This window comes from Gadus macrocephalus, chromosome 20, assembly GCF_031168955.1.
Source record: "Gadus macrocephalus chromosome 20, ASM3116895v1".
NCBI classification, from domain to species: domain Eukaryota; kingdom Metazoa; phylum Chordata; class Actinopteri; order Gadiformes; family Gadidae; genus Gadus; species Gadus macrocephalus.
In genome coordinates this window covers 11,321,457-11,331,058 of record NC_082401.1, presented here as the reverse complement: position 1 = coordinate 11,331,058, position 9,602 = coordinate 11,321,457, and the positions used below count along the sequence as shown (strand labels likewise).

General features: G+C 46.4%; 1 long non-coding RNA gene across 1 annotated transcript; it reads right to left on the bottom strand.

Annotated features, from left to right (window-relative positions):
- Nucleotides 1-5,305: 5,305 nt before the first annotated feature.
- Nucleotides 5,306-7,956, bottom strand: LOC132449148 (uncharacterized). Its single transcript, XR_009523518.1, has 3 exons — nt 7,942-7,956; nt 6,782-7,859; nt 5,306-6,338 (listed from the first exon to the last, which is right to left on the bottom strand). It is a non-coding gene; the product is annotated as an uncharacterized LOC132449148 (long non-coding RNA).
- Between the last annotated feature and the right edge of the window lie 1,646 nt (nt 7,957-9,602).

The following is a 9,602-nucleotide window of genomic DNA, read 5'->3' as shown; positions in this document are numbered from 1 at the left end:
AACACGGGAGAGACGGGCGGCACGTAGAACTAATGGCTTATGCATGCTTAGAGACGGGATATGAGGAAGTGAAGGGCAAGCAGATGAATTGGTTGTCAAGGACATCTCGGCGAGGGGATGGGCTTGTGTGTGTGTGTGTGTTTGTGTGTGTACAATGAAGGATAACTTCCTGACAGCAGTCATGTGTCGCAGTCAGCTTTGTTTGTGTGTGTGTCTGTGTCTGTGTCTGTGTGTGTGTGTGTGTGTGTGCACACAGGCTAAGGCGACGGAAGAGAGAAGGACATGCCAATTACAAGTATGGGGCCTCCCCTGTGCGCAGTGAGGAATTCTGTTTTGCTCAAGCGGTTGTCTAGCAACGATGATGTCACTACAGAGCATAGCAAAGAGATGTACCATTGGCGCAAAAACAATGCAGCTGTTTTATGAACAGCTGCACTGTTAGCATGTAAATAACAGTCCTGTTCTATATATATATATATATATATATAGCAGGACAACAGGATATTATAAATATATATATATATATACACATTCTGTGCATATATTTAGATACAGAATGTATCATGTAAATACTTATACTATATCTGAAATACTCATCTGCACACACAAAGGGCCAAATGCACTGGCAAGGACAAGGGCAGGAGGTTACGCCAAGCACTGCCACCCAGGGACAAAGCCTTTAAACTACCTCTCAATAATAATAAGCCCGCCAAAAGTACTTGTCTGTATCAGCCTCCTTCTACTCTCCCGTTCGATAGCAGTAGTTTCTAAGATGGGTGACTCACCTTTCTCTCTGTGTGAGGAGCGAAGAGGAGAGAAAGAGGGGATATTAACACCTTCACAGTGCATTATGTTCATTCAAGTACATCGTCTGCCTCACTCGTGCGTACATGACACCACATCACAGCACGCCTCCTAAAGAGCCTCCAGAAGTATGGAGTACCATTGCTCCAACTGTAACAGGTACCATTAAAAACAACCTTATAGGAGTACTGCTATATATATGAAATAAACACATGCAGCTGGGAGGTTAATGTGGTAAAAAAATAATTATATAAAAATATATAATCTTTAATTTGAACAGAGCACTGATGGTAAACTAGGCCACTGATGATGAACCAACTGTTATAAAAAAATAAATGAGGAAGAGGGGTGGAAAATTGAAACACAATACAATGGATATCATGTTCATAGAGAGAGCAAAAGCGGAAAGAGAGAGAGAGAGAGAGAGAGAGAGAGCGAGAGAGAGAGAGAGAGAGAGAGAGAGAGAGAGAGAGAGAGAGAGAGAGAGAGAGAGAGAGCGGAAAGAGAGAGAGACAGAGACAGAGACAGAGACAGAGAGAGAGAGAGAGAGAGAGAGAGAGAGAGAGAGAGACAGAGAGAGAGAGAGAGAGAGGTTTTCCTCAAAAATTGCAATTCAGTTGGATGATGCCTAAATGATACTCCTTCTGTTAATCATCCCACTGGTTTCTGGCTGGGGAGACTCTCTCGTCAGGAAGTGTGTGTGAATCAGTTGATAAGGATTGTGTGTCTTCGGGTTCTAAGCTCTCTGTCAATCAAAGATGTTGACATTAAACCTTGTTGTACGCTGGCCTTGGTAGCCGTGTGTTAGTGGTGTCATTTATTTAAGGCCGCTTGGCCTCATGATATTAGAACTTCGGTGGTGAAGGCAGAAGGTTTGTGATGTTTGTGTTAAATATAAATCATTAACACACCACAAAGATTATCTTTGTGATCCAAGCACTTGCTAAAAATAGAAAAACTAGGTCAGTTAAGATGTTAGCTTACTAAACAAGGCTCTGCAAATACATCCCACGAGGTGAGGGTTCTCTTTCAATAGACATGGAGACTCCATGTCAAATGAAATGAAAAAGGTCAAATGATCCTTTTAAGGTTATTTTCTTGCGATGAATGATTTTGACTTTCACAGTCCCACAAATCAACATATTATCGATCAGAAACAAATACCATTTTCTGTGTCAGTTTCATATCGTTATTCGTCCCCCGTCTATTTGAGGCACATTGGTTGACACACATTTCATTACACCCCGTCCCCTTGATATCAGGGCATGTTTCAAAGCGCAGTTCTTTCAAGGTCCCATCACAGCATCTTAATGGGGTGTTGCCCTTGATATACGTTTTTTTGGCCATGCATGATTTGGAATAATCAATCGTTTGATGGTCTAATAACAAACAATCTTTAACTGTGGGGCCGATAGTAGGATGTCTGCCTCTGGTTTACAGGGCAATAAAGGGGGAATCTGATATTTAATAATCATTTTACAAACCTGAATATTATATATATATATATATATATATATATATATATATATATATATATATATATATATATATATATATATATATTGGAGGTTTGGTTATTATGGCAGAATGTGTGAAACGCTGTTACATATAACTTAAATATTATAGTTACATATAACTATAACATATTTTGAAACATGTCACATGAATACAGGCCATTTGCCGTATTGTTGATCATCAAGCAGACTGATGATTGATGGCATCTGGTTAACAGATTCTATTTGCATTTCTCCATTTAACCATCTGTAGGCTTGCATGCTACTATATGTATTTTGATGTATGCCTCAAACAAGCCTGTGCTATATTTACCTAACCACGGGACTATGTCTTTCGGTGTGTGCCACTGACTTCTGTGAAATGATCCATACAAATAGCAGGGCTGTTTGTGTGCAGGCAGTTGGCTGAGTTTCATCTGCCTTTCCCTCGAGATCATGAGGAGGAATGAGTCTTTTGGCCTTGCGGTGTAATGGCCAATGTTATCCACTTGTATCAGTGGAATCACTTGACCTGTGTGACAGCTCTACGGTCCTGTTCTTGCCAACGGGCCTTATTATTCACCCATAGTGGCCACCCTGGTGCGCAACACGAAACCCTGCATTCAGATCAACCACCCAGCTAGTGTTGAGCGTTCCACGGTGGAACAAAGATGGCCGCTCGGTGAATCCTCAGGCCCATTAGCTCATGCACAGGGGCTCATTATTCACGTTTTAATGGTCTGCAGGACACAGGCGGCTGCGCTCATAAAGGCACAAGGATGATAAAGACATGAAGGCCAGTTAGTAAGAGAGCCAACACGACAGACAGTGGAGTGCTCGTTCATTTGCTCCGTGCATGCAACGGCCGGCTTTAGAAATAGGTGTGCTAATTAGCGAGTCAAGGGTGGTCACCCTCCAAGGCAGGCTCAGAAACAAGTAGAAAAACAAGGAGAGGGGTGTCAAAAAAAGAGAAAAGGAGTGAAAAATACCCTTTTCCTGCCTCAACAGTTCTGGCTCAGTGACTAAATATTGATTTGAGAGATTTCCCCTGCATTGTTTGTAGCAGCCATGGTGTTTTGATGTATCCACACAGAGACACTGTGGAGGTGAGCAGGGTTTTTGAGGACAAATTCAAGTGGATCTTTTGTTCCCTGAGAAGAAACCAGTGGGACAAACCGTCCACCTTAGGGGCCAGACACTGAGAAAGCCTGATCTTTGCCCATAAAAGGAGAACTGCCGAGCTTTGTTGCCAAGACTTCAGATGGGACGCAGGAGCCCTGATAGACACACGTGGGCACACAAAACACACCCCCACACGCACACAAAACACACCCCCACACACACACACACACACACACACACACACACACACACACACACACACACACACACACACACACACACACACACACACACACACACACACACACACACACACACACACACACACACAGCAGAGAGTCAGCAGATTTGACACCTAAGTCTTTCTGCAAATACGGTTTTATCAGTGTTAATGTAAAAAGCGGTTCCTCTCCATAACCATGAATATTCTCAATTGTTTTCAACTCCTAATCTGCTTTTTCTTTTCAAGGGCTTGAAGCTATGGACAAGAACTGCAAAGACTTTCGACCCTTCAACTGTGTGTCAACATTTATGTCAATTTAATGTAAAAAATAAATAAAGCACAAATACAAAGTATAATAATAAATAAATATCAGCCTTGTCGCCCCAACGTACTAAGTGAGGCTGTACTGGGAAATTGTATACCCCACAGACGAGAAACTTGCTTAAAATGGTATATTCCCCCTGCAGTCAGCCAACCTGTTTATAAGCCCGGGCTGAGCCATGTCGGCGCTCTAGGGGCTAGTGGTTCGTCGGTGCACTGGCTCTCTGTTCTCTGCCCTCCGAGGGACGAAAACCTCACAAATACCAACAGTATTTATGGATGGCCTGGGAGCCATGGCAACAGGGGGATTGAGTAAAAAAAAAAATAATGCAGAAAGAAGGCCAAGCTAAATGCAATAGTTGATTGGGCCGTATTTAAAAATGGAAATAGTTGAGGGATTTAAATTGCCATGACCTTTGACAGGTCAATCGATGTTTGTGAAGATGAATTATCATCCCTTAAGTGCTTCAGCCCTACAGACTCAGCTCTTTTATTTGCGTGATGTACCTCATCAGCCAGCATGGCTACATTGGCAATCGATAGACATTAAACTCACGGACGGATCATCTCAGCTCTGAACGTCGTGAGGAGTTACAAGGAGGAACAAAGCTGCACCACAATACGAATGACACATAATTCACAGAGAGCGGCCAACCACCCATGGACTAAACAGGTTGGCCCTTTCCAGCACCTTGCCAGTCAGCTCTGACGCCCTTGTCCCAGCGATGATGCCTCTGCGCTGGGCTCCATCTGTGATGTGCACGGGCCGCTCCTAATCATGGCCGTCCCGGTTGTGAGAGGCAAAGTGTTCGTCCCCATAATGAAGGAGTGTTTCGGGGCCGGCGCAGCCAGGGGCCGATGAGGCATCCCAGCGGGGACATGTTAGTGCCACCGTGGCCCTCCTCTACCTCCATAGAGCCTCGGGGAGGGGGGGGCATCTCCCTGCCCGCAGCTCAGGGAGATGCGGGCAGATACATAAACCCCTAATGGGGTTTATGTATAAATGTACACCAAAGTGTTCAGGGACTTGGGATCGCAAACCACGCTAGGCCGCAAAGAAACCGGGGGACGGATAAACAGTTGTTTGTGTACACTCACACTGACACACACACACACACACACACACACACACACACACACAGTATATCCCCTCAGTGGCCTCTTTTAGGTCTCAGAACGTGAGCAGCATGAACAAATGATTGTGAACAAGTCGTGTCTTTTCTGTCATTATCTTCTCTTTCAGTTTCTTTGCGCCGCTCTCCCTTGAGCTCTCTCTCTCTCTCTCTCTCTCTCTCTCTCTCTCTCTCTCTCTCTATATATATATATATATATATATATATATATAGTATATAGGAAGCCCAGTCTGTGTTTATGGCCAGCCTGTGACTCCGAGGGGGACGGTGGAGTAAATAAACATTGCATACGGTGATTACTTAATGAGACGTAATTAAGCGCAACAACGGAAGATAAATCAGCACAGCTGTCTGGCGGAGGAGGAGCGTACTAGCAGGACCAAGGTAAAGGCGGGGAGAAACAAGCACACGGTATTAGTATTCTTCAAAATATTGAATATTTATAGAACATTGAGACAATCTCATTTCATCTTTTGATTTGTCTATTCATATATTTAATCATCAAATCTGTATTCTAAGGCTTCGTAACTAAGATGACCTAAGTGCTAAATCAATAAATAGTATTCACCGTGTTCTCATGTGTACAGGAGCAAAGAGTGTCATTTGTCGATGCATGTCCCTTTAAAAATAGAACCCTATAGACTCAAACATGAATGCTAAGAAACTACAAACCAAATGCACTTTTCTTCCCACATCTTTCTACCTACTGGCAGTGTGAAACCAGGAACAAAAAGCTAAATAAGGGTCAAGGTCTAGTCCCAGCTGCAGCGATGCTGCTGGATTATCACAGAGGTCGAAGCGGTTTCAGCTTGACCCTTGAAGGATGAGCACGTCACATTTTTTTCTGCAGGTGCTGTACAAGTGGGGGGCTACTACTTTGTTTGAAAAGAGGAGAGTCGGGAATCGGTATATTTCAATTATTTTCTTTCTTTCTATTATCGGCAATTAAAGAAAAAAAACAATGCTCAGGAAAAACCATTCAGGATCTTCGTCAAAGCGTTGACATTTCTTTTCACCTTGGGGCCTTGAGGAAATTAAAGTGTGTGGACTCCATTACGGACTCTCTCATCATAAATCTGGCCGTACAGCAAACACACACACACACAGACACACAATAGCGACTCCCACCTTCACGCCTCTATTCCCAAACAGCAGAGTGAGGTGAAGTTCAGCCTGCATTTCCACATCTAAGCGGTGTTGCTGTTTTAGTCCCGGCGGCTGGCGGCTAATGAAAAGTTGAAGCTGAGAGAGAGAGGGGGGGGGGGGGAATAAAAAAGCAGGACTTGTTCGGGCTCATCCGAACGCAAAGTGAACACACATGCAGCGTTCGATAAAGAGAGCCGACGCAATGCCTGGAAATAACACAGAAAGCAACCGAGGGGAGAGACAGGGGAGGACGTTTACAGTGAACACACACGATATCAAGTGAGACATGAGATGTACGGCGTGTATGGGGAGGCGAAAGAAAGGATGGGGGGGGGGGGGGGGAGTAGAGAGAGCGAAGAGGAGTTGAAGGGCACTGATGAATACAAGGCGGGCTGATCAATAACACAGTATTGGTGGGCTTTGGAGACACGGCAGCGGGGAACGCAACAAGGTTGGGAAAAGAGAGAGAGAGAGAGAGAGAGAGAGGGGGATAGGGAGAGGGAGAGAGAGAGAGAGCATTCAAGGATACTCTTGCCTACCTCAGGCCATGCCTGCCTTGTCCGCGTGCCATCCCTGCTGGCGGTGCACCTCAGTGGCGTGCTGACAGCCTGTGGCCGGACCGCTAGGAGAGCATGAGGAGGAGGAGGAGGAGGAGGAGAAGGAGATGGGGCTGTAGACGTTGATGCGGGTCTCGGGGCTTGCCAGAGCTCCTGTCTGCCGTCTGGCTCCCGGAGAGCAGCCTTGTCCTGCTCTCTGTCGCTCTCTCTGAAAACCCGCGGCTACAAGCGGCGCGGTGCGGGCACTGGAGCAACGGCAACCGACAACAACGTCCCTCCCATCCAGCCTGAATTAATTACGCTTGGCTTTTTTTCTTTTCCTTCTAACGTCCACGCTCCCTCTCTGTTTCTCTCTCTCTCTCTTTTACCTTCACAAACACACACACACATACACACACACACACACCCCCGCGCGCACACAGAGACAGTCCCTTCCTCCTCGCCCTTGCTCTGGTTCTGTCACTGAGTCTATGTCTTACCGTTTCTCTCTCACTCTCTCTCTTTCTCTCTCTGTTGCTCCCCTCAGTCCCTCCCACCCTCTCTCGCTTTCTGATTCTCACGCGCGTGTGGTTAACTTCTCGCTTGTGCGCGCTCTCTTTCCCTTCCTCTCTCTCAGTCTCTCCCTTCCTCTCTCTGTCTCTCACTCCCTCTCTCTTACTCTCCCTCTCTCTCACTCTCTCTCTCTCTCTCCGCCCCTACTCGACCACTTTGAGTGCGGCTCTGTGCGTTCTGTGTGATTTCTCACCTTTTCCATCCTCCAAAGGGTTTAAAAATGTCCCTGCACTTTCTATTTTGACAGCTTGTTTACATAGTACACGTCTCTCTCTCTCTCTCTCTCTCTCTCTCTCTCTCGCCTTTTAGCACAACTCTGTCACATGCAGTACTTACAGCACAATGCTCCAATGCCCTACCACCACCCACCCTACCTAGCAGAAAGGGGTGCACGTACACATACACACACATTATGCACACACATGTACACACGTGCAACCTGTAGTGTTTGTCAAAGAATTGTAAAGATGTGTGCTCAACTTATGTGTTTTTCAGCTCTTGGCTATTTCTGTGGAGAAGGAAACCATACCTACATCAGCTTCCCTTCCCCAGAAAAAACAATAGATGCCCAACACACTTGTTACCCTCACTTCTCTATTGCCGCTGTCTTGCCAAGACAGCCTGCTGTATTTCTCTCTTTGTGTCTACATGGCTCCCCACCGCTGTCCCTGGGAGGGAGCAGAAGAAGAAAAATGTGACCCAGAGAAACAGGAGAGGAGGTGAATTGTGCATCTTGTCTCTGCATCTGTTCCATGTCGATCTCCACCTGCCATTCCAACTGTTTACCAAGAGATAGACAGAGAAAGATAGACCGACAGACAGAGAGAGAGAGAGAGAGAGAGAGAGAGAGAGAGACCGAGAGAGAGAGAGAGAGAGAGAGAGAGAGAGAGAGAGAGAGAGAGAGAGAGAGAGAGAGAGTGAGTGAGTGAGTGAGTGAGTGAGTGAGTGAGTGAGTGAGTGAGAGAGAGAGAGAGTGACAAAAACAGAGCGAGAGAGAGTTATAGAGAGAGGGAGAGAGAGCCGTATAACACCTTCATCTCCACCTGTGTCAAGGACCTAGAGACTGGGGAGGTATCGGTAGGATGAGGGCAGCGATGAGGATCCATTAAAGGGGGCAGGGATAGAGGAGGAGAGCAGGGGAGCGAGTAGCATAGCGGGGACGGACACGCTGAAAGGTCAGCCCCTACTCATGGTTCCATCAGAGTCATCATGAGTTCAGCCCGGGGGAACGCAACGGCGTGTCGGAGGAATCCTGCGGATCCTGACTGGTTTCACACTCCCCCCCCTCCCCCCCCTCACCCTCCTGGAAGAAAGGCCTGGCACGCATGTGGACCGAAGGCCATCCAGCGCTGTGTCACTAGGCAGCCAAAGGTCGGGACGTGCAGGACTGAAAAGTCTAATTCCCCTTTTTGAAACCAAAATATCAACTGCCACATGCACGAGAAGGGTGGGAGGGAGGGAGGGAGGGGGTGGAGGGGTGACATGTTGCCTAAGTTTAGCAGCAGACAAAAAGGGATAAAAATAACAGCCAAGTGTACAGTCGGCCCCCGTTTTTGTATGATCAGAAAGAGACTTTTGTCTGGCTTATAGTTTTCACTGCTACACACGACTTTATAGCCCATCACGACCGCTGCTGTTGTTTCATCTTGTGTCTGAGTCTTTGACGATCAGGAGCCCGACAACTTCAACGAGAACAGAGTACCTACCGGAAAGGATTTGTCAGACATCGTTTTTTTAAAGCTCTAGTACCGTTCTAGTTAGAAATCACATATCGCATCAGCATCAATTCAGGATTATCTAAAAAGGGAACAATCTGTATTCAGTGTAGCGATCACCTCGGTGGGTCCCCCTGTTTCGCTCTTTGTCATTCTGACCAAAAGAGACAACCCTCCCATTCCTCTGAGGTGTCTTGGTTGATTCTATCAAGACGAACACGAGACAAAAAGCAAAAGGTTTTAACTGCTGGCTGTCCCGTCCTGGGCCGGCCTCCAGGGCATGTACGTTATCCCTGTGCCAGCCCCATTCATCCCAGCTGAGAGGGAGACCTGTCTACCATTTAACCAAGAAAAGAGGCAGGCCCGGCTATAGGTGCTGACTAAGGCCCTTCCCCGCCAATCCATCACAGCAATCGAAAAGGCTGGAGACTACTCGTTGCACCTGATGAATGTTTCAAAATGTGTGTGTGACAGGATTCTAATCATCGCTCTTTCAAATTCCCCCTCTGAGATCTCCACCACAAGAGTGTGTGTGT